Raw genomic sequence first — 27,452 nt, forward strand, 5'->3', positions numbered from 1 at the left:
CTTCCATGGTTCCATCCGCTGCCAGATCCACTCCCAGATATCTAAAACACTTTGCTTCCTCCAGTTTTTCTCCATTCAAACTTAACTCCCAATTGACTTGACCTTCAACCCTACTGTACCTAATAACCTTACTCTTATTCACATTTACTCTTAACTTTCTTCTTTCACACACTTTACCAAACTCAGTCACCAGCTTCTGCAGTTTCTCACATGAATCAGCCACCAGCGCTGTATCGTCAGCGAACAACAACTGACTCACTTCCCAAGCTCTCTCATCCCCAACAGACTTCATACTTGCCCCTCTTTCCAAAACTCTTGCATTCACCTCCCTAACAACCCCATCCATAAACAAATTAAACAACCATGGAGACATCACACACCCCTGCCGCAAACCTACATTCACCGAGAACCAATCACTTTCCTCTCTTCCTACACGTACACATGCCTTACATCCTCGATAAAAACTTTTCACTGCTTCTAACAACTTGCCTCCCACACCATATATTCTTAATACCTTCCACAGAGCATCTCTATTAACTCTGTCATATGCCTTCTCCAGATCCATAAATGCTACATCCAAATCCATTTGCTTTCTAAGTATTTCTCACATACATTCTTCAAAGCAAACACTTGATCCACACATCCTCTACCACTTCTGAAACCACACTGCTCTTCCTCAATCTGATGCTCTGTACACGCCTTCAACCTCTCAATCAATACCCTCCACTGTAATTTCCCAGGAATACTCAACAAACTTATACCTCTGTAATTTGAGCACTCACCTTTGTCCCCTTTGTCTTTGTACAGTGGCACTATGCAAGCATTCCGCCAATCCTCGAGCACCTCACCATGAGTCATACATACATTAAATAACCTTAACAACCAGTCAACAATACAGTCACCCCCTTTTTTAATAAATTCCACAGCAATACCATCCAAACCCGCCGTCCTGCCGGCTTTCATCTTCCGCAAAGCTTTTACTACCTCCTCTCTGTTTACCAAATCATTTTCCCAAACCCTCTCACTTTGCACACCACCTCGACCAAAACACCCTGTATCTGCCACTCTGTCATCAAACAAATTCAACAAACCTTCAAAATACTCACTCCATCTCCTTCTCACATCACCACTACTTATCACCTCCCCATTTGTACCCCTTCACTGAAGTTCCCATTTGTTCCCTTGTCTTACGCACTTAATTTACCTCCTCCCAAAACATCTTTTTATTCTCCCTAAAATTTAATGATACTCTCTCACCCTAACTCTCATTTGCCCTCTTTTTCACCTCTTGCACCTTTCTCTTGACCTCCTGCCTCTCTCTTTTATACATCTCCAACTCGTTTGCATGATTTCCCTGCAAAAATCATCCAAATGCCTCTCTCTTCTCTTTCACTAACAATCTTACTTCTTCATCCCACCACTCACTACCCTTTCTAATCTGCCCACCTCCCACGCTTCTCATGCAACAAGCATCTTTTGCGCAAGCCATCACTGCTTCCCTAAATACATCCTATTCCTCCCCCACTCCCCTTACCTCCTTTGTTCTTACCTTTTTCCATTCTGTATTCAGTCTCTCCTGGTACTTCCTCACACAAGTCTCCTTCCCAAGCTCACTTACTCTCACCACTCTCTTCACCCCAACATTCTCTCTTCTTTTCTGTAAACCTCTACAAATCTTCACCTTCGTCTCCACAAGATAATGATCAGACATCCCTCCAGTTGCATCTCTCAGCACATTAACATCCAAAAGTCTCTCTTTCGCGCTTCTATCAATTAACACGTAATCCAATAACGCTCTCTGGCCATCTCTCCTACTTACATATGTATACTTATGTATATGTCTCTTTTCAAACCAGGTATTCCCAATCACCAGTCCTTTTTCAGCACATAAATCTACAAGCTCTTCACCATTTCCATTTACAACACTGAACACCCCATGTATACCAGTTATTCCCTCAACTGCCACATTACTCGCCTTTGCATTTAAATCTTCCATCACTGTAACCCGGTCTCGTGCATCAAAACTACTAACACACTCATTCAGCTGCTCCCAAAACACTTGCCTCTCATGATCTTTCTTCTCATGTCCAGGAGCATATGCACCAATAATCAGCCATCTCTCTCCATCCACTTTCAGTTTTACCCATATCAATCTAGAGTTTACTTTCTTACAATCTTTCACATACTCCCACCACTCCTCTTTCAGGAGTAGTGCTACTCCTTCCCTTGCTCTTGCCCTCTCACTAACCCCTGACTTTGCTCCCAAGACACTTCCAAACCACTCTTCCCCTTTACCCTTGAGCTTCGTTTCACTCAGAGCCAAAACATCCAGGTTCCTTTCCTCAAACATACTACCTATCTCTCCTTTTTTTCTCATCTTGGTTACATCCACACACATTTAGACACCCCAATCTGAGCTTTCGAGGAGGATGAGCACTCCCCGCGTGACTCCTTCTTCTGTTTCCCCTTTTAGAAAGTTAAAATACAAGAGGGAAGGGTTTCTAGGGTTTTTACTTAATCACTGTTGTCCATTTCAGCAAGGTACTGCCAGGAAACAGGCTAAGAATGACCCCTCCACTTATAAACACTTATATGTACAGCCCGTACATGCATATATACATACATGTACATATCAGCAAATACCCTTATACATCTACATACAGAGACATGTACATATACATATTCTTACTTGCTTGCCTTCATTTATTCCTGTCGTTACCCCGCCACAAAGGAAGTAGTGTCACTACCCTCCACTTCATTGAGGTAGTGCCAGGAAAATGGACAAAAAAGGCCACATTCACTCACCCTCAGTCTTTAGCTGTCATGTGTAATGCTATAAAACCACATCTCCCTATCCACATCCAGGCTCAACAGCCCTTTCCATGGTTTACCCCGGATGCTTCACATGCCCAAATTCAGTCCATTGACAGCACGTCAACCCCGGAATATCGCATTGTTCCAATTCACCCAATTCCTTGCACACCTCTCACCTTCCTGTATGTTCAGGCTCCGATCACTCAAAATGTTTTTCACTTCATCCTTCCACCTCCAGTTTGGTCTCCTGCTTCTTGTTCCCTTCACCTCCGACACATATATCCTCTTTACAACCTTTCTTCGCTCATTCTCTCCATATGTCCAAACCATTTCAGCACACACACACTTCTGCTTTTTCAACTACACTTTTTATTTCTACACATCTCTCTTACACTTTCATTACTTACTTGATCAAACCACTTCACACCACATATTGTCTTCTCACATTTCATTTCCAACACACCCGCCCTCCTCCGTACAACCCTATGTATAGCCCTTTCCTCGCAACCATATAACATTGTTGGAACTACTATTCCTTCAATCATACCCATTTTTGCTCCGAGATAAAGTTCTCTCCTTCCACACATTCTTCCGCTTTCAGAACTTTTGCCTACCATCCCCAATCTGACTCATTTCGGCCTCCATGGTTCCATCCGCCGCTAAGTCCACTCCCAGATATCTAAAACACTTCACTTCCTTCCATTTTTTCCCATTCAAACTCACATCCCACTTAACTTGTCTGTGAACCCTACTAAACCCAATAATCTTGCTCTTATTCACATTTACTCTCAGCTTTCTCTTTTCACACACTTTTCTGAATGCAGTCACCAATCTCTGCAGTTTCTCACCTGAATCAGCCACTAGTGCTGTGTCATCAGCAAACAACTAACTCACTTCCCAGGCCCCCTTCTCAACAGACTGCACACTTGCCCCTCGCTCCAAAACTCGCCTTTACCTCCGTAGTTACCCAATCCACAAACAAATTAAACAACCACGGGAACATCACTCACCCCTGCCGCAAACTGACATTCATTGGGAACCAGTCACTTCCCTCTCTTCCTACTCATGCACATGCCTTACATCATTGGTAAAAACCTTTCACTGCTTCTAGCAACTTATATCCCATACCGTATACTCTTAAAAGCTCCCTCCACTAAGCTTCTCTATCACCCGTATCATATTCCCTCTTCAGATCTATTAATGCTCCATACAAATACATTTGTTTTTCCAGGTATTTCTCACATGCAAACACCATATCCACACATCCCTTACCACTTCTGAAACCACACTGCTCTTCCCCATTCTGATGATCTGTACATGCCTTCACCCTTTCAATCAATACCCTTCCATATAATTTCCCAGAAATACTCACCAAACTTATATAGGTTGAACACTCACCTTTATCCCCTTTGCCTTTGTACACCGGCTTTATGCATGCATTCAGCCAATCCTCATGCACTTCAACATGATCCATACCAACATTGCTTATCCTTACCAACCAGTCAACAACATAGTCACCCCCTTTTTTAATGAATTCCACTGCAGTACCATCCAAACCCACTGCCTTGCTGGATTTCATCTTCCACAAAGTTTTCTACCTCTTCTCTGCTTAACCAAACCATTCTTCCAGACTGTCTCACTTCGCACACCACCCCGACCAAGACTCCCTATATCTGCTATTCTGTCATCAAACACATTTAAGAAACCTTCAAAATTCTCACTCCATCTCTTCACTTTATCACTACCTGTTATTACCTCCCCACTTGCCCCATTCACCGATGTTCCCATTTGTTGTCTTACGCATGTTATTTTTCTCCCTCCAAAACATCTTTTTATTCTCCCTGAAATTTAATGACAGTCTCACTCCAACTCTCATTTACCCTTTTTTTTTTCCACCTCTTGCACCTTTCTCTCAACCTCCTGCCACTTTCTTTTATACATCTCCCAGTCACTTGCACTACTTCCCTGCAAGTATCGTCCAAACGCCTCTTTTCTCTTTCACTAACAACCTTACTTGTTCATCCCACCATTCGCAACCCTTTATAATCTGCCCACCTCCTACCTTTCTCATGCCACATGCATCTTTTACACAAGCCATCACTGCTTCTCTGAATACATCCCATTCCTCACCCACTCCCCTCACATCCTTTGTTCTTACCTTTTGCCATTCTACATTCAGTCTCTCCTGGTATTTCCTCACACAAGTTTCCTATCCAAGCTCACTTATACTTACCACTCTCTTCTCCCCAACATTCTTCTTTTCTGAAAACCTCTACAAACCTTTCACCTTTCTCTTGACCTCCTGCTGCTTTCTTTCATACATTTCCCTGTCATTTGCACTACTTCCCTGCAAGTATCGTCCAAATGCCTCTTTTCTCTTTCACTAACAACCTTACTTCTTCATTTCACCACTCGCTACTCTTTCTAATCTACCCACCTCCTACCTTTCTCATGCCACATACATCTTTTACACAAGCCATCACTGCTTCCCTAAATACTTCCCATTCCTCACTCACTCCCATCACATCCTTTGCTCTTACCTTTTGCCATTCTACATTCAGTCTCTCCTGGTACTTCCTCACACAAGTCTATCCAAGCTCACTTACTCTTACCACTCTCTTCTCCCCAACATTCTTCTTTTCTGAAAACCTCTACAAACCTTCACCTTCGCCTCCACAAGATAGTGATCAGACGTCACTCCAGCTGCCTCTCTCATCACATTAACATCCAAAAATCTCTCTTTTACACACCATTCAGTTACCACATAATCCAATAATGCCCTTTGACTATCTCTCCTTTTTAAACCTGGTATTCCCAATCACCATTCCTTTTTCAGTACACAAATCCGCAAGCTCTTCACCATTTCCATTTACAACACTGCACACTCCATGTACACCAATTATACCCTTAGCAGCCACATTACTTTCCGTCACATTTAAATCACCCATTGCTGCTCCCAAAACACTTGCCTTTCATGATCTTTCTTCTCATGACCAGGTGCATAGGCATCAATGAAATATGTTTTGAAACCAAGATTATTTCTTTTCTGGAAACCAGAGATTCGCATTGGTAAGGAATACTATACATGGAGGTGTATAGCATTGTTAGTCTTAATTAGGTCACTTACTATGGACTTTAAGGTCAAGATTAGATAAATGTTCAATATATGAACATTCCATATATGGGCCATAGCTTTCATAATTATGTAGATATCTTTATGGAATTCCAAACTTATAGACCATCCAGGTTTTGTGAAAACACACAAAATAACCTACAAAACATCAGTACACAAGAGCAGATCCATGTTGATGCCAAAACAGTTTAAACTGGTTTCCTTAACAGTACATGTGAGTAAAATTTTCAGAAGAGTAGCAAAAAAATTTTGTGAATCATTTGGTTTATAAAATCTCATAGATGAAGGCCAACATGGATTTGTGTCAGGAAAAACACACAAACACAGCTCCTAGCACACGATAAGAATGTGTGAATTTCATGAATTCTTGGTAATAGATATTATCTTTCCAAAAAAAAGAACAGAGAAAGGGGACAAGTGAAGATGTCTCCTCTGAGGCTCAGTCCTCTGTTCCTGACACTACCTTGTTAATGTGTGAAATGGCAAATGTGTATGAAAAAAGTTTGTCTCCACTGTATGTATATCTGAGTGATCAAGAGGCTGGATACAATCTGAAGTTGTAAGGAAAGGTGACATAAAATTTGCTTTTTTTTATTTTAGTTTGTGTTGTCTCCTGTTTTTTAGTAATTGTATATTGAATGTTCTGCCAAAGCTCTTGCATCTTGTTTCATTGGTAGGTAACTTGTAAACTATTTTTATTAGGTTGTCTGATGTAATATGAAGTTGAATTTAGGTTTGTATAATATTTTTGCAGATGCTGGAAGAAGAATGTAGTGAACATTTTTCAAGAAACTTTCAACACAGCTTTTAACATCACTTAATTCTTAAAAGCCCATGCAAAGAAAAATGGTAGAAGAAAATCTGCATGATCAGTCATCATGTCCAATAACTAATCAGACAGTATGGTCATCAATTTGATAGACAACTTTGTCTATAGTAGATGCTGGAGAGAAATCTTCCAAATTCAGAGCAAACATCTAAGTTGCTGCTCAAACACAATCACAACCTGATTTAGAGACAAGTTTGTCCAAAATTGATGCTACACAACTATCCTGTAAGATGACAAAATATCCAGGCTCTCATTCCTGCTGAATCATTACCTGATAATTTACCAGAAATGGCTGGTTTAGTAAAGAATTGCCAATGTCCTCGTCATACAAAAACTAATACTGCCAATAAATCCCAAAGGTAAGAAAGTAGTTGATGCCTGACTTATCAGTTTTAGTAAGCACTCCTTGGTTGATACTTTTGTGGAAGCCACATTGCTCCTCCCAAATATGATTTTCTGTGTATGCCACCACTCTTTTGTTACCACTCTCCCATACACCTTAACAGAAATACTTAAGACTTAAGCATCAGTTGATTGAGATTTCCCTTTACCCCAAGTCTTTAAATAAGGTTATTATACATGCATTCTGATGGTCCTGAAGCACCTCACCTTGGGCCATACATTGTTGAATTGCCTGACTAACCAAACAACAGAACCTTCACCCTGTATCTTAGGATACTCTGTTGTAATCCCATCCACTCCTATTACTTTCCTACACTTCGTTTTAGTACCTTGAACTTTGTGTTTGATAAAGACTAATCCATCTTCTGAATCTACATCTTGTGTTCTTCTCATTACTCTTTTTAGTAAGATCTTGTACAGGTACAACATCGATTTTCCGGCACTCTTGTTTCCAAAGCCTTGTCGGATGAACCATTTTGCTGGACCAACCATGGTCATGTAATAATTCATCAACACACCTCTAAACCACTAATTATATACATCTCTCATGTGTCTAAAGTATACCATAGACTGCTAGAAATTTAGATTAAACAAATATTAAATGTTTAAGCACCCTAAGATGGTAAATCTGTCCTTAGATTGTTTGAATCCACTGGCATATCTAGGGTATGGCAGGTAGGGCAAGTGCCACTTGAAGGGGGGCGTAATGGCGTCCTGGATCCAGACAATGATTTGGATCTTAAAGATTTAGATTTCTTGACCATGAAAACATATCTTTGGCATTTGGAATCACAGATATCACTATTAGTCCAATAGTTATTCACAAAAATTGATATTTCCATAATGGCATTCTGGTTCCAGACAATTATTTGGATCACTCCCAAAATCTAATCAATTGGTCCTTGTGTCATTTCTGACTTTCCCTGAAAATATCATCAAAATATGTTCATAATGTTTGTTGAAAGTTGCTCACAGACAAACACACAAACGCCAGTAAAAACATAATCTTGGCGGAGGTAATAAAAGTAAAAGATATTATTGTCATATGTTTGGACAGGTACGCAATTTCAGTGCTTGCCATAGACGCTATTTCCCTATATATCCCCCTGTTTGAATCCTGTAGAATCTTCGTTGTCTTCTGTTGTTAGTGTTTTCCTAGGTTTGCATCGCCAGAATGATGCAGTTTGATATGCTTTATACACCTGCTTAGGACGTGAGGTGCTCTTCAGCTACAGGTTTCACAAATTCATCCACATACTCGGCAGCTCCTTTGTGGTTTGCAGACCACTTTTCTCCGCACACTTTATTCATAGAAATTCCATGACACTTCTTGAATCTTTGAAGCCATCCCTCACTTATGTCATGCTCATGTTGTAATTTAAGTTCTTTATGGAACAACTTAGCCTGGTCCATTATCATGCTACCTGACAAGTCCACTCCGACGCTGTTGAAACCATTCCTTCATCACTCTATCGTGCTCAGTACTCTTACCATCTTTCGTAGTTTTTCTAATCGTCATTTGCTTCTTGGAATCTCTGTCTGCATAGAATTTCAATATTGTCTCCCTTTGCTTCTTTATATCATAAACAATTGATGAACCAATACTGTAGATGTCACACAGCTTATGCACCGAAACACCACAGTCCATTTTTTTCCAACAGTTTTACTTTATCTTAGATGAATACGGACTGATGTTTGCATTTGATATCACGACTGACACTCTGAAGTGTCTTAGAAGCCATAGTTAGGATTAGATTTAAGCAAAATAAGCTTCACAGAATTGCGGTATCACCACCGAGTGCAGTGTAAAGAATGTAAATATGCGCACCCTACACAACACCATCTGTGCCGAACCATCAGTTGCCAGAAAATCGGTGGTGTACCTTTAGTTTAGCTTTTCAAAATGAAGTATGTAAGAGGAGTGGGGGAGGAATGGGATGTATTTAGGGAAGCAGTGATGGCTTGCGCAAAAGATGCTGGTCGCATGGGAGGTGGGCAGATTAGAAAGGGTAGTGAGTGGTGGGATGAAGAAGTAAGATTATTAGTGAAAGAGAAGAGAGAGGCATTTGGACAATTTTTGGTGGGAAATAATGCAAATGAATGGGAGATGTATAAAAGAAAGAGGCAGTAGGTCAAGAGGAAGGTGCAATAGGTGAAAAAGAAGGCAAATGAGAGTTGAGGTGAGAGAGTATCATTAAATTTTAGGGAGAATAAAAAGATGTTTTGGAAGGAGGTGAATAAAGTGCGTAAGACAAGGGAACAAATGGGAACATCAGTGAAGAGGGCTAATGGGGAGGTGATAACAAGTAGTGGTGATGTGAGAAGATGGACGAGTATTTTGAAGGTTTGTTGAATGTGTTTGATGATAGAGTGGCAGATATAGGGTGTTTTGGTCGAAGTGGTGTGCAAAGTGAGAGGGTTAGGAAGAATGACTTGATAAACAAAGAAGAGGTAGTAAAAGCTTTACGGAAGATGAAAGCTTGCAAGGCAGCGTGTTTGGATGGTATTGCAGTGGAATTTATTAAAAAAGGGGGGGTGACTGTATTGTTGACTGGTTGTCAAGGTTACTTAATGAATGTATGACTCATGGTGAGGTGCCTGAGGATTGGCGGAATGCTTGCATAGTGCCATTGTACATAGGCAAAGGGGATAAAAATGAGTGCTCAAATTACAGAGGTATAAGTTTGTTGAGTATTCCTGTTAAATTATATGGGAGGGTACTGATTGAGAGGGTGAAGGCATGTACAGAGCATCAGATTGGGGAAGAGCAGTGTGGTTTCAGAAGTGGTAGGGGATGTGTGGATCAAGTGTTTGCTTTGAAGAATGCACGTGAGAAATACTTCGAAAAGCAAATGGATTTGTATGTAGCATTTATGGATCTGGAGAAGGCATATGATAGAGTTGATAGAGATGCTGTGTGAAGGTATTAAGAATATATGGTGTGGGAGGCAAGTTGTCAGAAGCAGTGAAAAGTTTTTATCGAGGATGTAAGGCATGTGTACGAGTAGGAGGAGAGGGAAGTGATTGGTTCTCAGTGAATGTTGGTTTGCGGCAGGGGTGTGTGATGTCTCCATGGTTGTTTAATTTGTTTATGGATGGGGTTGTTAGGGAGGTGAATGCAAGAGTTTTGGAAAGAGGGGCAAGTATGCAGTCTGTTGTGGATGAGAGAGCTTGGGAAGTGAGTCAGTTGTTCGCTGATGATACAGCACTGGTGGCTGATTCAGGTGAGAAACTGCAGAAGCTGGTGACTGAGTTTGATAAAGTGTGTGAAAGAAGAAAGCTGAGAGTAAATGTGAATAAGAGCAAGGTTATTAGGTACAGTAGGGTTGAGGGACAAGTCAGTTGGGAGGTAAGTTTGAATGGAGAAATACTAGAGGAAGTGAAGTGTTTTAGATATCTGGGAGTTGATCTGGCAGTGGATGGAACCATGGAAGCGGAAGTGAATGATAGGGTGGGGAGGGGGCGAAAGTTCTGGGAGCATTGAAAAATGTGTGGAAGTCGAGAACATTATCTTGGAAAGCAAAAATGGGTATGTTTAAAGGAATAGTGGTTCTAACAATGTTATATGGCTGCAAAGCGTGGGCTATAGATAGAGTTGTGTGGAGGACGGTGGATGTGCTGGAAATGAGATGTTTGAGGACAATATGTGGTGTGAGGTGGTTTGATCGAGTAAGTAATGAAATGGTAAGAGAGATGTATGGTAATAAAAAGAGTGTGGTTGAGAGCGCAGAAGAGGGTGTTTTGAAAGGGTTTGGTCACATGGAGAGAATGAGTGAGGAAAGATTGACAAAGAGGATATATGTGTCACAGGTGGAGGGAACAAGGAGAAGTGGGAGACCAAATTGGGGGTGGAAAGATGGAATGAAAAAGATTTTGAGTGATCAGGGCCTGAACATACAGGAGGGTGAAAGGCGTGCAGCGAATAGAGTGAATTGGAACAATGTGGTATGCCAAGGTCAACGTGCTGTCAATGGGTTGAACCAGGGCATATGAAGCGTCTGGGGTAAACCATGGAAAGTTCTGTGGGGCCTGGATGTGAAAAGGGAGCTGTGGTTTTGGTGCATTATACATGACAGCTAGAGACTGAGTGTGAACAAATGTGGCCTTTTTAGTCTTTTCCTAGTGCTACCTTGCACAAGTGGGGGGAGGAGGTTGTCATTTCATGTGTGGCGGGGTGGCGACGGGAATGAATAAGGGCAGACTTTGAAATAGGTACATGTGTATGTATGTATATGTCTGTGTGTATATATATGTATACGTTGAGATATATAGGTATGTATATGTGCGTGTGTGGACGTGTATGTGGATGGGTTGGGCCATTCTTTCGTCTGTTTCCTTGTGCCACCTCGCTAACGCGGGAGACAATGACAAAGTATAATGAATAAATGAATAATTTTTTGGTAGTGCATGAAATGAATAGTACCTCTGGAAGCAGTGCTAGAATTGCACTCTGTTAGTGGTCTGTTAAGGGTGAGGCACCAAATGCTAAGAATTAGTCGATTAGATATTGAAATTGCTTTGAAAGGGAGATTGACTGTGTCGTTCCTTGTTTCATGTGTATTTTTTATGCATTTTATTTCAGGAATTCTAAGCGAATCAAGAAGTCAGAATTATCAAATGAGTGTAGCTGTTATTTGATGAACAATGAAGTGAACTGTGATGTTAAGCAATGCAAGAAAGAGTATCAGATAACAGTTTAAAGAAGGATTCATCTCTAAGGAACTTTTTAGTTCCCCTTTTGCAGGGTGAGTTTAACTTCATTGTAAGTGTTATTGAGGGACATGGTTTGCTCTAAGCTGGATTCAGAAGATGAAAACTCAAGCTAGACATCTATTTTTTAGAATATGCACTAAGTTTTGTTTATCAGGACTTCACATAAACTAAAATTTGCCCTTAATAAGGGGACTGAGATTGTCTAGATGCTTCCCATCTGTGATGTCCATTATTAAAATCTGGATTTGATCCAAATGTGTAGGCATTGTACAGATAAAATTTTGGTATTAGGATTTCCCTTTTGTTCAGACACTACTTATAGTGCTATAATTGTTTGTGTGGACCTGGCTTCAATGTGGAGTCGTGTGATGTTTAGTGAGCAGCTGGCTGGCTGAGTTGGCTTTCCTTTGTCAGATTCTGTTATTTTCCCATTGTATTTCAAGTTTTGAGCCATTGTTAACAATAAGATATTACTGCATTACCAAAATCCACTGAAGAAATATAGCTTTTGACCATCTCACTTGATACAGTCAGAAATCTAAAATTTGTTAAAATGGGTAATGTGATGCTTTTAGATGAATACCAGGGGAGTCATTGGGTGATATTAAAAGTATTAAGTAAACCATCGTGAGCTTTAGCTTAAAAACTGAACTTGACAGCATCAGGAAAGACAAAAATTTCTTTAAAGAAATCTAGGTTAAACTTCAGAGGGTGAAATGTGTATCATGGAATCAACAACATAAAGAGCCCCCATCAGTTGTCTTTATCATCGTTCAAACTTTTTGAGCACCCATTCAATAATTTTCAACATTTGTTTAATTTTTTTTTTCTGTCACAGTGGATTGATTTAAAGATTTTATGAGCATATCTAGACAGTGCAGGAATCGGCAATCAAGTATGAGAGATCTAGACAGCTCAGGTATCTGGAGCCCCTCAGGTGCCAGTTAGTCACGGTAAATGAGTTTTGGCATACTCCTAAAGGCTTAAAATATTATTGGAAGAGAGAAAAATAAATTTTATTAGCAGATCTGGGTAATCTAACTATCATGAATGAACAAAGAAAGCATTATTTACACACTTATGCAAAACTTGGTATTTTTCCAAATTGATAACATCTTGATGTCATTTTGTTAAAAGGTGTGGCTTTCAGTATGTACTAATGCTAGAGACTTTTCTTAGAACAAGCTTAGACTGATAGAGTATTTCTATAATATTTATATGGGAATATCTTTTATATATCTTTTATATCTTTTTTTTTTTTAATTTTCCAAAAGAAGGAACAGAGAAGGGGGCCAGGTGAGGATATTCTCTCAAAGGCCCAGTCCTCTGTTCTTAACGCTACCTCACTAACGCGTGAAATGGCGAATAGTTTGAAAAGAAAAGAAGATCTTTTATTTGCAATATGTATAAACTTTCTTGGGATTCTTCTTAAATCTGATTCTGTACCAAGAGAACAAGACTTAAGACCCTGTCATATGTTTCATGTGAAGAAGTTTTTCATTCTGATTTACCCCACAGACATATGGTACCTTCCTATTTGATATCTTTCATGTCTGATAGCCATTTAGAATATCTTTGTCCTGGCTTTTGTAATCTCACACCAAGCTACTGTGCAGAACCTATAGAGCATATAGTCTTACAGACTGAGTAATTTCTTTAATGTTAGTTGCCTGATTGTCTTTGATTTTTTTAAAGCTATAATAGCCAGAGCTAGCCTTCATTCTCCCAACCTTGTGTTCATTTTGAATCAGTGTTTGAGGAGTGGAAGTAACGAATATGTACCGCAAAGGCTTCCTCTTCAAAGCAAAGTAATATGGCAGAAGCTTTCCTAGTCATTAGCAACTAGGCTTCCCATTGAAGACAATGCACACGGAACTCAGTAATTTTCTGGAAAAGATGTAAATTACGCTGAATGACTGTGTAGTTTGAAGTTAATTCTAGCATTCTTTTCGTGGAGTGTGTGTGTGTGTGTGTCTTTGGTTTTGATCATGGAAACTTTGCTGTTGGAATCCAGATTTGCTCATGGAAACTTTGCTGTTGGAATCCATTACAAGTATAGACAGGATTCTTTCACACAGTACCATGTCCCAACTAGCTTACTGATGAGACGCTCGGATACTTCTGTGGAAATGGTTTATCATTTACTCTTTCGGTTCGGGTCTTGCATCTTGTATCAGTCACATTTCATAGATGCATGGGAAGGAGCTCCACTTAGAGAGTTCAGGAAAAGCAAGTGCATTCTTCTAATTGGATTAGTCCATTCTATCAGGTCATGAGGTGTGAAAATGGATAGATGCTATCCTTTGGCTGGCTAAGTCTGTATGGTGGTAAATTGTTTACAGTTTTAAGTCCTAACAACTCAGATAATTATGGTAGGGCCATGATATAATGTTTTGTGTTGGAACTATTTCTTTATGATTTTCCCTTCAAATGCATTATTGATGTGGCAAAAAATTTCTTTAGTCCTTAGTTTGTATGTCAGGAGGAGGGTGGATGGGGTTGGAAATGAAATGTTTGAGGACAATATGTTGTGTGAGGTGGTTTGATCGAGTAAGTAATGAAAGGGTGAGAGAGATGTGTGATTATAAAAAGAGTGTGGTTGATAGAGCAGAAGAGGGTGTATTAAAATGGTTTGGTCACATGGAGAGAATGAGTGAGGAAAGATTGACAAAGAGGATGTATGTGTCAGAGGTGTAAGGAATGAGAAGTGGGAGACCAAATTGGAGGTGTAAAGATGGAGTGAAAAAGGTTATGAGCGATTGGGGCCTGAACATACAGGAGGGTGAAAGGTGTGCAAGGAATAGATTGAATTGGAACGATGTGGTATACCAGGGTCGACGTGCTGTCAATGGATTGAACCAGGGCATGATAGCATCTGGGGTGAACCATGGAAAGTTTTGTGGGGCCTAGATATGGAAAGGGAGCTGTGGTTTCGGTGCATTACACATGACAGTTAGAGTCTGAATGTGGACGAATGTGGCCTTTGTTGTAGTGCTACCTCACGCACATGCGGGGGGAGGGGGGTGTCATTTCATGTGTGGCGGGTTGGCAACGGGAATGGATGAAGGCATTATGTATGAATATGTGCTTGGGAAGTGAGTCAGTTGTTGTTCGCTGATGATACAGCGCTGGTGGCTGATTCATGTGAGAAACTGCAGAAGCTGGTGACTGAGTTTGGTAAAGTGTGTGGAAGAAGAAAGTTGAGAGTAAATGTGAATAAGAGCAAGGTTATTAGGTACAGTAGGGGTGAGGGTCAAGTCAATTGGGAGGTGAGTTTGAATGGAGAAAAACTGGAGGAAGTGAAGTGTTTTAGATATCTGGGAGTGGATCTGTCAGCGGATGGAACCATGGAAGCGGAAGTGGATCATAGGGTGGGGGAGGGGGCGAAAATTTTGGGAGCCTTGAAAAATGTGTGGAAGTCGAGAACATTATCTCGGAAAGCAAAAATGGGTATGTTTGAGGGAATAGTGGTTCCAACAATGTTGTATGGTTGCGAGGCGTGGGCTATGGATAGAGATGTGCGCAGGAGGATGGATGTGCTGGAAATGAGATGTTTGAGGACAATGTGTGGTGTGAGGTGGTTTGATCGAGTAAGTAACGTAAGGGTAAGAGAGATGTGTGGAAATAAAAAGAGCGTGGTTGAGAGAGCAGAAGAGGGTGTTTTGAAATGGTTTGGGCACATGGAGAGAATGAGTGAGGAGAGATTAACCAAGAGGATATATGTGTCGGAGGTGGAGGGAACGAGGAGAAGAGGGAGACCAAATTGGAGGTGGAAAGATGGAGTGAAAAAGATTTTGTGTGATCGGGGCCTGAACATGCAGGAGGGTGAAAGGAGGGCAAGAAATAGAGTGAATTGGAGTCATGTGGTATACAGGGGTTGACGTGCTGTCAGTGGATTGAAGCAAGGCGTGTGAAGCGTCTGGGGTAAACCATGGAAAGCTGTGTAGGTATGTATATTTGCGTGTGTGGACGTGTGTATGTACATGTGTATGGGGGGGGGTTGGGCCATTTCTTTCGTCTGTTTCCTTGCGCTACCTCGCAAACGCGGGAGACAGCGACAAAGTATAAAAAAAAAAAAAAAAAAAAAAAAGTATATATGTATATTTCTGTGTATGTATATGTATGTATACGTTGAAATTTATAGGTATGTATATGTGCGTTTGTGGGCGTTTATGTATATACATGTGTATTCCTATGAGTCTACAGGGAAAATGAAACACGAAAAGTTCCCGAGTGCACTTTCGTGTAATAATCACATCATCAGGGGAGACACAAGAGAGAAATATAACAGTCAGTTGATATACATTGAAGAGACGAAGCTAGGACGCCATTTGGTAAACATGTGTATGTGGGTGGGTTGGGGCATTCTTTTGTCTGTTTCCTTGCGCTTCCTCGCTAATGCGGGAGACAGCGAGAAAGTATAGTAATGATGATATAAAATTATTATTATTATTATTATTATTATTATTATTATTATTATTATACTTAATCACTGTTTCATACAACAGTGAGGAGTGCCAGGAAACTGACAAAGAATGTCCCATCCACTCATATACTCATGTATATGGTTCCATTCGCTGCTAAGTCCTCTCCAAGATATCTAAAATACTTTACTTCCTCCAATTTTTCTCCATTCATGCTTACATCCCAATTAAATCATCCTCCAACCCTACTGAACCTAATAGCCTTGCTTTTATTCACATTTATTCTCAACTTTCTCCTTTTGCACATTTTTTCAAAGTCTCTCACCAACTTCGGCAGTATCTCACTTAAATTAGCCATTAGAGCTGTATCATCGGTGAACAATAACTGACTTGTTTCCCAGGCCCTCTCATCCCCAACAGACTGCATACTTGCCCCTCTCTCCAGAACTCTTACATTTACCTCCCTAACCACATCCATAAACAAGTTAAACAACCATGGGGATTTCACACACCTCTGCCATAGACTGACATTCACTTGGAACCAATCACTCTCCTATCTTCCTACACGTACACATGCCTTACGTCCTTGGTAAGAACTTTTCACTGCTTCTAGCAACTTACCTCCTACACCATATACTCTGAAGACCTGCAGAGCATCTCTATCAACCCTATCACATGCCTTCTCCAGATCCATAAATTCTACATACAAATCCATCTGTTTTTCTAAGTATTTCTCACACACATTTTTCAAAGCTATCACCTGATCCATGCATCCACCACTTCTGAAACCACACTGCTCTTCCCCAATTTGATGTTCTGTACATGCCTTCACCCTCTCAATCAATACCCTCCCATATAATTTTTCAGGAATACTCAACAAACTTATACCTCTGTAGTTTGAACACTCATCTTTATTCCCTTTGCCTTTGTACAGTGGCATTATGCATGCATTCTGCCAATCCTCAGGCACTTCACCATGATCCATACATACATTGGATATCCTTACCAATCAATCAACAACATGGTCTCCCACTTTTTTAATAATTCTACTGCAATACCATGCAAATCTGCCACCTTACCGGATTTCATCTTCTGCAAAGCTTTTATTATCTCTTCTCTCTTAAGCAAACCATTCTCCCTAACCCTCACACTTCGCACACCTCCACAACCAAAGCATCCTATACCTGCCACTCTTATCATCACAGACATTCAACAAACCTTCAAAATCCTCACTCCATCTCCTTCTCACTTCATCACTTCCTGTTATTCTTTTCCCACCTAAATATGACTTGAATATTAATTTTTGTTGCTCCATTATTATTATTTTGTAGGTAGGAACAGGAGCAGCCAAGTAAAGATATTCCCATGAAGGCTTAGTTCATAATGCCATCTCCTGCAGGTAGGGTAGTTCAAATTTTATGAGAAAAAAATTTATAATGTTTACCGATAAACAAATTACTCTTGAGTGAAAAATGATTGAACATGCTGATGTAATGTTTATTATCCTTAATATCTGGTTTTCAGGTTGGAGAAGGGAAGTGGTTTTTCGTGCTACTTCAGTACCTTCAAGATGTGACATTTACTCATCCACCTGTAGGCAAAAAGCTTCGATCCATAAGGGAAGTTGGTAGATACTGTAAGCGTTGGTTTTTCATTACAGTTTCCAATTTTTTAGTTAATTTGAGGGCTTACTATTGCAATAGAAAAATTTCAGATTAATACTGGTGCATTTGATCACCTCATATAAAGAGTTACCTGCACTTGAGTGGTGGCTTTCATTTTTCATTAGATATGTTGACTCTTGAAGTCACTGCAAGTATTTTGAGAAAATTTTGGTCCTGTTTTGGGTAATATTATTGTCATGTCAGCCTGCTTCTCTTTTCTATTCCTTTTTCATTTGTGCTAATAGAATGTTACTACATTGGTATCTTTGTTAATTTTGCAAGCATGTTTCATTGATTAGCTAAGCTTTTAGTTTTTTTTGCATTGATGATTCTTAATTACAATCGATACTGCACAGTTAGCTTTGAATAGTAGGCCCAATGGTGATATCAGGTATGCCTTATAAATATGTATAAGAGAAAGTGGCATTGAGGTCAAGAGGAAGGTACAGGGGTTGAGAAAGAGGGCAAAGGAGAACTGGGGTGAGAAAGTATCATTAAAATTTAGGGAGAATAAAAAGATGTTTTGGAAGGAGGTAAATAATATGCGTGAGGTAAGAGAACAAATGGAAACATCGGTGTAGGGGGTAAGTGATAACAGGCAGTGACGAAGTGAAAAGGTGATGGAATGGGTATTTTGAAGATTTGTTGAATGTGTTTGATGATGGTGGAAGATGTCGGGTCTTTGGTCTGGGTGGTGTGTGAAGTGAGAGGGTCAGGGAGAATGGTTTGGTTAAGAGAGAAGAGGTGGTGAAAGCCTTGTGGAAGATGAAATACAGCAAGGTGGCAGGTGTGGATGGTATGCAGTGGAATTTATAAGAAAGAGGGTGACTGTGTTGTTTATTGGATGGTAAAGATATTCACTATGTATGGATCATGGTGAAGTGCCTGAGGATTGGCAGAATGCATGTATAGTGCCAATTGCAAATGCCAAGGGGATAAATGAGTGTTCAAACTACAGAGGCATAAGTTTGTTGAGTATTCCTGGGAAATTGTATGGTAGGGTATTGATTGAGAGAGTGAAGGGTTGTGTAGAGCATCAGATTGGGGAGGAGCAGTGTGGTTTCAGAAGTATGTAGCATTAATGGATCTGGAGAAGGCATATGATAGGGTTGATAGAAATGCTTTGTGGAAGGTCTTCAGAGTGTATGGTGTGGGAGGTAAGCTGCTGGAAGCAATGAAAAGTATTTGTGGACATAAGGCACATGCATGAGTAGGAAGAGAGGAGAGTGATTGTATCCCATTGAATGTTGGTCTGCAGCTGGGGTGTGTGATGTCTCCATGGTTATTTAATTAGTTTATGGATGGAGTGGTTAGGGAGGTAAATGCAAGAGTTTGAAGAGAGGGGTGCTTATACAGTCTGTTGGGAAAACAGGAAACAAGCATCGCTACCTCCTGCTTCAGCGAGACATAGCCAGGAAAATGGACAAAAAAGGCCACCTTTGTTCACACTCCTGAACATACAGGAGGATGAAAGGCACGCAATGAATAGAGTGGATTGGAATGATGTGGTATACTGGGATCAACCTGCTGTCAATGGATTGAACCAGGGCATCTGAAGTGTCTGGGGTAAACCATGGAAAGTTTTGTGGGGCCTGGATGTGGAAAGGGAGCTGTGGTATCGGTGCATTACAGCTAGAGACAACAAAGGCCACATTCATTCACACTCAGTCTCTAGCTGTCATGTGTAATGTACTGAAACCACAGCTCCCTTTCCACATACAGGCCCCACAAAACTTTCCATGGTTTACCCCAGACGCTTCACATGCCCTGGTTCAATCCATTGACAGCACATCGACCCCGATATACCACATCGTTCCAAGTCACTCTATTCCTTGCACGCCTTTCACCCTCCTGCATGTTTAGGCCCCAATTGCTCAAAATCTCTTTTACTCCATCCTTCCACCTCCAATTTGGTCTCCCACTTCTCGTTCCCTCCACCTCTGACACATATATCCTCTTCGTCAATCTTTCCTCACTCATTCTCTCCATGTGACCAAACCATTTCAATACACCCTCTTCTGCTCTCTCAGCCACACCCTTTTTGTTACCGCATACCTCTCTTACCATTTCATTACTTACTTGATCAAACCACCTCACACCACATATTGTCCTCAAACATCTCATTTCCAACACATCGACCCTCCTGTGCACAACCTTATCTATAGCCCATGCCTCACAACCACATAACATTGTTGAAATCACTATTTCTTCAAACATACCCATTTTTGCTTTCCAAGATAACGTTCTCGCCTTCCACACATTCTTCAACGCTCTTAGAGCCTTTGCCTTCTCCCCCACCCTGTGACTCACTTCCACTTCCATGGTTCCATCCACTGCCAAATCCACTCCCAGATATCTAAAACACTTCACTTCCTCCAGTTTTTCTCCATTCAGACTTACCTCCCAATTGACTTGTCCCTAAACCCTACTGAACCTGATAACCATGCTCTTATTCACATTTACTCTCAGCTTTCTTCTTCCACTCACTTTACCAGAGTCAGTCACCGACTTCTGCAGTTTCTTACCTGAATCGGCCTTCAGCACTGTATCATCAGCAAACAACAACTGACTCGCTTCCCAAGCCCTCTCATCCCCAACTGACTGCATACTTGCCCCTCTCTCCAAAACTCTTTCATTCACCTCTGTAACAACCCCATCCATAAACTAATTAAACAGCCATGGAGACATCACATCAAGAGTTAGTATTGATTAAAGAATTTGTGAGCCAGTTTTTAGAGTGTATAAGTCTGACTGCCTTGTGTAGTCACATCAAGTGAGAGTTTTTGGATGGGTCTGCAAATTAGGTATCCAGTTGTAAAGAGTGCGGTTGTACCCTGATTAGAAAGAGTATGAAAATAAGTTTGAGTGGTTTTTAAGGCTACTGTTTGTAAAAATGTGCATTGACATCTGTATGTTGTAATACTCATTTTTGAGTTTCTTATTTAAGAGTAGTGTTTGCAGTGACCACAGAATGGTTAGAGAAGACTATGTGTGCTTAGCCTTGCTTGAAATGCTGTTAATTGTATAATGCAAATTAACAGATACGGGGATGACTGGATGGAGTGATAGAATTGGGTTACAGTGGATGCCTGTTCAGCACGTTACTGGTTGCCTTGTCTTTGTACAGTGAAAAGTAATGGAGTGAAGGACTTGACCCTGGAAAACTTCTTGTTTTGTCGCTCTCTCCTAGGACTTGGTGAACCATATGAAACTAGTCGAAATGCTGCAAAACTCTCAATATTTTTTGAAAAGGTAAGTTCATGCTCATGTTCTTTACATTTTTTTATACGTGATCGTCATTTCCCACATTAGCAATATATCTTTCATATTTGTATAATAACCTCTGAATTTAAGTGGAATAGCACAGATACTAAGATTTATGATCTCTGATAAAGGAATGATCATGGTTGACATCCCAGACAACTGGTAAGCATATAGCAGGTATTATAAGCTGTTCACATCAAGCAAAGAGGAGACCCAAAAAATTGTGTAAGCAATGAATCATTCAGGATTGCAAAAGGATATAGTGAAGAAGAAGCAAGGGTGTGTTTTAGAGTTCAGAGTTGATGAAAAAGTGGTTGGAATCTTGAAAAGATTTATGGAATGAAGTAGGTCATACATGAGTATTTTCTGATAATCCATGGATTAGTAATCCACATTACTTTTCTTGATTCTGATGGTTCCTCAGAGTTTTGTGAAAATGAAAAAAATGGGGGGAATTGAAGATTGAAGGAAGCTTGAGAACAGATTAGATTTCCTTGGGTAAACTCTCATTTAGGCCTGGAAGTATGTTTTAAGTTGCAACATTTTTTTTTCTTTTTTTTTATTATACTTTGTCGCTGTCTCCCACGTATGCGAGGTAGCGCAAGGAAACAGACGAAAGAAATGGCCCAACCCCCCCCCCATACACATGTATATACATACGTCCACACACGCAAATATACATACCTACACACCTTTCCATGGTTTACCCCAGACGCTTCACATGCCTTGATTCAATCCACTGACAGCACGTCAACCCCGGTATACCACATCGCTCCAATTCACTCTATTCCTTGCCCTCCTTTCACCCTCCTGCATGTTCAGACCCCGATCACACAAAATCTTTTTCACTCCATCTTTCCACCTCCAATTTGGTCTCCCTCTTCTCCTCGTTCCCTCCACCTCCGACACATATATCCTCTTGGTCAATCTTTCCTCACTCATTCTCTCCATGTGCCCAAACCACTTCAAAACACCCTCTTCTGCTCTCTCAACCACGCTCTTTTTATTTCCACACTTCTCTCTTACCCTTACGTTACTCACTCGATCAAACCACCTCACACCACACATTGTCCTCAAACATCTCATTTCCAGCACATCCATCCTCCTGTGCACAACTCTATCCATAGCCCACGCCTCGCAACCATACAACATTGTTGGAACCACTATTCCTTCAAACATACCCATTTTTGCTTTCCGAGATAATGTTCTTGACTTCCACACATTCTTCAAGGCCCCCAGAATTTTCGCCCCCTCCCCCACCCTATGATCCACTTCCGCTTCCATGGTTCCATCCGCTGCCAGATCCACTCCCAGATATCTAAAACACTTCACTTCCTCCAGTTTTTCTCCATTCAAACTCACCTCCCAATTGACTTGACCCTCAACCCTACTGTACCTAATAACCTTGCTCTTATTCACATTTACTCTTAACTTTCTTCTTCCACACACTTTACCAAACTCAGTCACCAGCTTCTGCAGTTTCTCACATGAATCAGCCACCAGCGCTGTATCATCAGCGAACAACAACTGACTCACTTCCCAAGCTCTCTCATCCCCGACAGACTTCATACTTGCCCCTCTTTCCAAAACTCTTGCATTTACCTCCCTAACAACCCCATCCATAAACAAATTAAACAACCATGGAGACATCACACACCCCTGCCGCAAACCTACATTCACTGAGAACCAATCACTTTCCTCTCTTCCTACCTGTACACATGCCTTACTTCCTCGATAAAAACTTTTCACTGCTTCTAACAACTTTCCTCCCACACCATATATTCTTAATACCTTCCACAGAGCATCTCTATCAACTCTATCATATGCCTTCTCCAGATCCATAAATGCTACATACAAATCCATTTGCTTTTCTAAGTATTTCTCACATACATTCTTCAAAGCAAACACCTGATCCACACATCCTCTACCACTTCTGAAACCACACTGCTCTTCCCCAATCTGATGCTCTGTACATGCCTTCACCCTCTCAATCAATACCCTCCCATATAATTTACCAGGAATACTCAACAAACTTATACCTCTGTAATTTGAGCACTCACTCTTATCCCCTTTGCCTTTGTACAATGGCACTATGCACGCATTCCGCCAATCCTCAGGCACCTCACCATGAGTCATACATACATTAAATAACCTTACCAACCAGTCAACAATACAGTCACCCCCTTTTTTAATAAATTCCACTGCAATACCATCCAAACCTGCTGCCTGTTTTAAGTTGCAACATATAACATCAAAAAACGAAAACCGTGTAGGAGCATAAGACTTCTCCAAGTCCAGCTTAAAGTTTTTTATTCCAGTATGTGTGTTCAGGGATTCTGATGATTTTATTTTGGGGGTATGTGACAAAAAAAATCAAGAAAAATGAAATAATTTGATATGGTACTGGTGGTAGCATTCTATTTGACCTCTTTCTTTAAATTTTATATATATTTATACAAGCTAAATTGAATTCTGCTGCATTGTTTGTTCACCAAGTAAGTTGAAATTAGTAAGCTGGGGAAAATGTACAATCTTTTTACAAGATAAAACTGAGATAATGGAGTACATGAACTACCATGAATCATTGAAAGGACAGTAACAACAGAGTCTAGAAATAAGGAAAGATATATGATTATTTATGACAATAGAAAAATCAAGGAAAGCATTGTGGGAATAATATCTTGGCAAATTGGAAGAAACAGTTGTAATATCAGCAGCGATACATTGGATAGGAAGCTGTAGTTATAGTGCATTACACATGACACCTGAAGAATGAGAGTGAGGAGATGTGGCTTTTCTATGTCTGTTTCCTGGCACTGTTTAACTAACACAGGGCAGCAATTGGGTGTGGAAGAAGAGAAGAGAATGTATATGAGATATTTTTCTTCACACTTTTGTGCTGTATCCTGTGGGGCGGGAGCTAAGTGCCTGCAGAAGGTAATTGTACAGATGTTCCTAATCGGGGTTGCATTCTGAGAAACCCATCATAAGTTGAAAATATCACAAGTCGAAAATTTAAAACTGTATGTCTAACCAGCGGATCATCGTAGCTTAGCTTAGCCTACCACTCATCTACAGTCAAAGTAGATGTTATAACTAATGACTTTAGAACTAAAGAAGAAAATATTGAAGAAAATAAGAGAGATATAGTGGATGGACCCATTAATTTATTATGCACATTTAAGAAAGAAGAAAACCTAAGTAATGGGAAACAAAGGGAAAGTAATATACAGCAAAACAAATCATCACTGATGACCCAGATTCATTCATGGGAAGTGAAAATAATGAATTTAGGAAGAAAGGGTGTATATCACCTGATGAGAGTAACGCTGAAGAAAAAGTTTCTCTCGTGAAGGAAATGGCATATGGAATTATAGTTCATCCCTCAGAAGACATAGTATCTGGATGTGAAGAAGTTTTGGTTGGTTGTACAAGATCATCAGATAACTTTAAATCACATATGGTGGATTTATTAGTGAAACAAATGAAGAATGTAAGTCATCCTGTAATAACACAGGCTCAGACTGGGAAGGAGGTTAGTGAAAAATTTGCAGTCACCTGAAAAACCTCTTCACCTTTGGTATGTACCACCATCTACAAAGTTTAGGGAGAATAAAGAAAATGAAGTTTCAGTAAAACATAAGTGTACTAAGGCTTTATTAAAGTCTTCAAGAGGTTTAAAACCTACACACACAACATATTCTCAGGGCATTTCTGAAATTGCTGAAATGCGTGCACAGCACCGTGATATTAATCCTGATGTGGATACTGGTCGTAGCCGTCAGCATAATAATAAGCATGTAAGTGATAATGAAATTTATGATTATAATGCCATACCACAGGGAAGCATGACCAAATCAGATGCCAGAGTTATGGATGGGCAAACATTGTAGAGAATGAATTACAAGAAGACCATCTGCCCCCACAGCTACATGAAATTATTCCTAGAACAGTGGCACCAACAAGTCGGTGCATTTCCACACTATAAAGTCATGTCAGTTTCCTTGGTGGTCAATTTCATTACAGGTTGCAACCAATTACCCTACAAATGAAGAAAGGCAAATCAGTTCCATTGAACAATGCAACTGAATTAAGAAGTCATATGGATATAGTACCACTTCAGATACCTAAAATGAAAAGCCATGTGAACCTTGCACAACAACAACAGCTACAAAATACAAACAAAGACAGCTGATGAATACATCTTATAACCAAAGACACATGTGAATAAAATACATCTTATAAGCAAAGACACACGTTGAATAAACAAATACAGATACCAGTTGTACAAAACAATAAGTTACCGTTGCAGCAGAATGGATTGTCATGTCAGTGGCTGAACAGTTTACCACCTCAGATATCATCAACACAAGATCTTTTACCATCTTGTTGCACAACCAAGCCTTGTAGAAATCACCGTGTCACAACCAATCGTGATGAACAATGGGCAGATGAACCAGAATGAAAGTCAAGCATATGGTTCAAGTTCACAAGGAGCAACTTTCTTGTGCTGCAGAATTCCCCATCATTGGGATACATAAACAACCATCATTGCCTCAATTGATTACAAATATGGAAAAAATAAACCATGCACCTTGGAGGATGTCATCATTAGGGATGGAACAAAATAATGTATTAATGCAGCAGCTAGCTTCATTTGGAGGACAGATAAACTCGTCATTGCATCTTACTCCTGTAACAGGAAAACATACCGAATCATTTAAAAATATAAATTTATCAAGTCATCAGGCTCAAGAATCAGCCAGACGTACAAATTCATTACCAAAGCAGATTGATGCATGTAATAAACAGAGTGGTTCTGTACCACATCAAGGGATTGCAACACCAACTGAACAGATAAACTCAACAAATCAGTTATAAATGGAGAGGACATTTATATTCACCAGTGCACCAGAAGGGTAAAGTACATACATCGTTAAAGTCACCTTTGCAACAGACTGCTCCATCAGTTGGGCAGATAAACTCACCTCTGCAACAGCTTACCCTGTCATGTGGACAGGCAGATTCTTTCTTGACAAGGGCTGCTGTCAGTAAACAGTTAAACTCATCACAACAGCATATTGTTTACCAAGTTGGACAGAAAAATTCCACCAGACAACAGACTAATACACCTAATTCATACACATACTTATCTCATTACTGTACTCATCCTGTGTCAACTAGACATATAAATTCAAGAGCATGCTGTAATTATAATGATGAATATGTATTTTTTATTAACTGCAGCTGATAATATAAGGTGAAAATATACGCAATGTAAAGACAATGGAGCTGCATTAAAAAGGGAGTTAGATAAGAGTCTTCAGACATTGGGATGACAGTCCATTGCTTCCACATGATGTTCACAATGATTAGGTTGGGACTTATCTAGTAGCAAATAGGGTTTTAATAAATGAGATGTTAAATAGAATGGTTTGATGCAACACGGGATAGCAGTCTTTGTACAATAAAAAGTGTTCACAATGGTTGGAGTGGCTGTTAAACCAGCAGTCTTAACACAAACATTTGAACAGCACTCTATAGATAACTGTTTATGTTCACAATGGTTAGGATGGAGCTGTTCTTATAAGTCTGTACAAGTTTGGATGGATTGTGATGCTGAATTGAAACTCGGGGATGAAAGATCTCTGGTGGCTGTGGTGTAGTAGCCCCAAAATCTTTTGGATAAGATTAAATGATACTTACAGTGGGTAGGGAGGATCAGTATGTTGAATGCATTTTTGTTGGTGGTGTAAGAGAGATTGCATGCCCTTATGCACATGTTTTTTCAGTAGCCACTAATGTGTGGTAGATAAGGCAGAAGCCCAAATGGGTGAGGCATAGGTGAGTTTGGGAAGATTATAATTTTGTAACGAGTGTTTTACAGTTAAGATGGTACTAGTTACTTCCAGCTTAGTTCATCATTCAGAGTGATACTGAGAAACTTGATGGACTGAGTAACCTACAGAGGGCAAGGGCTTAGTGAGATAGAAGGGGTGGGATGGGACTGAAAGCAAGGCCCTGTTTGACTTAAGTCTTGATTTGGATGATAGCAACTTTGCTGCTGGTGGTCCACCTGTAGAGACTGTTAAAAGGTCTTTTGGAGGGCATTGTTATTGGAAGAGCTATTGTCATTTCTGACACAAGTGATAGCATTGCTAATGTACTTCTTTTGAGTAGGCTGATGGCTTTGCTGATAATTATTATAT

General features: G+C 40.2%; 1 long non-coding RNA gene across 16 annotated transcripts in view; it reads left to right on the forward strand.

The window, feature by feature from the left end:
- The window catches only part of LOC139762703 (uncharacterized), a 41,622-nt gene that overhangs the window by 7,709 nt on the left and 6,461 nt on the right, over nucleotides 1–27,452 (forward strand). For 8 of the 16 annotated variants that reach the window (XR_011715807.1, XR_011715803.1, XR_011715809.1 and 5 more), the window contains 4 exons: nucleotides 6,702–7,135; nucleotides 11,761–11,923; nucleotides 17,840–17,951; nucleotides 21,021–21,231. This is a non-coding gene — a long non-coding RNA (uncharacterized lncRNA). Of the gene's footprint in view, nucleotides 1–5,811; nucleotides 5,884–6,346; nucleotides 6,517–6,701; nucleotides 7,136–11,760; nucleotides 11,924–17,839; nucleotides 17,952–21,020; nucleotides 21,232–27,452 lie in introns of all 16 variants that reach the window. The other 8 variants (XR_011715810.1, XR_011715802.1, XR_011715804.1 and 5 more) reach the window with 5 other exon arrangements.

Source organism: Panulirus ornatus, chromosome 44 (assembly GCF_036320965.1).
Source record: "Panulirus ornatus isolate Po-2019 chromosome 44, ASM3632096v1, whole genome shotgun sequence".
NCBI lineage: Eukaryota > Metazoa > Arthropoda > Malacostraca > Decapoda > Palinuridae > Panulirus > Panulirus ornatus.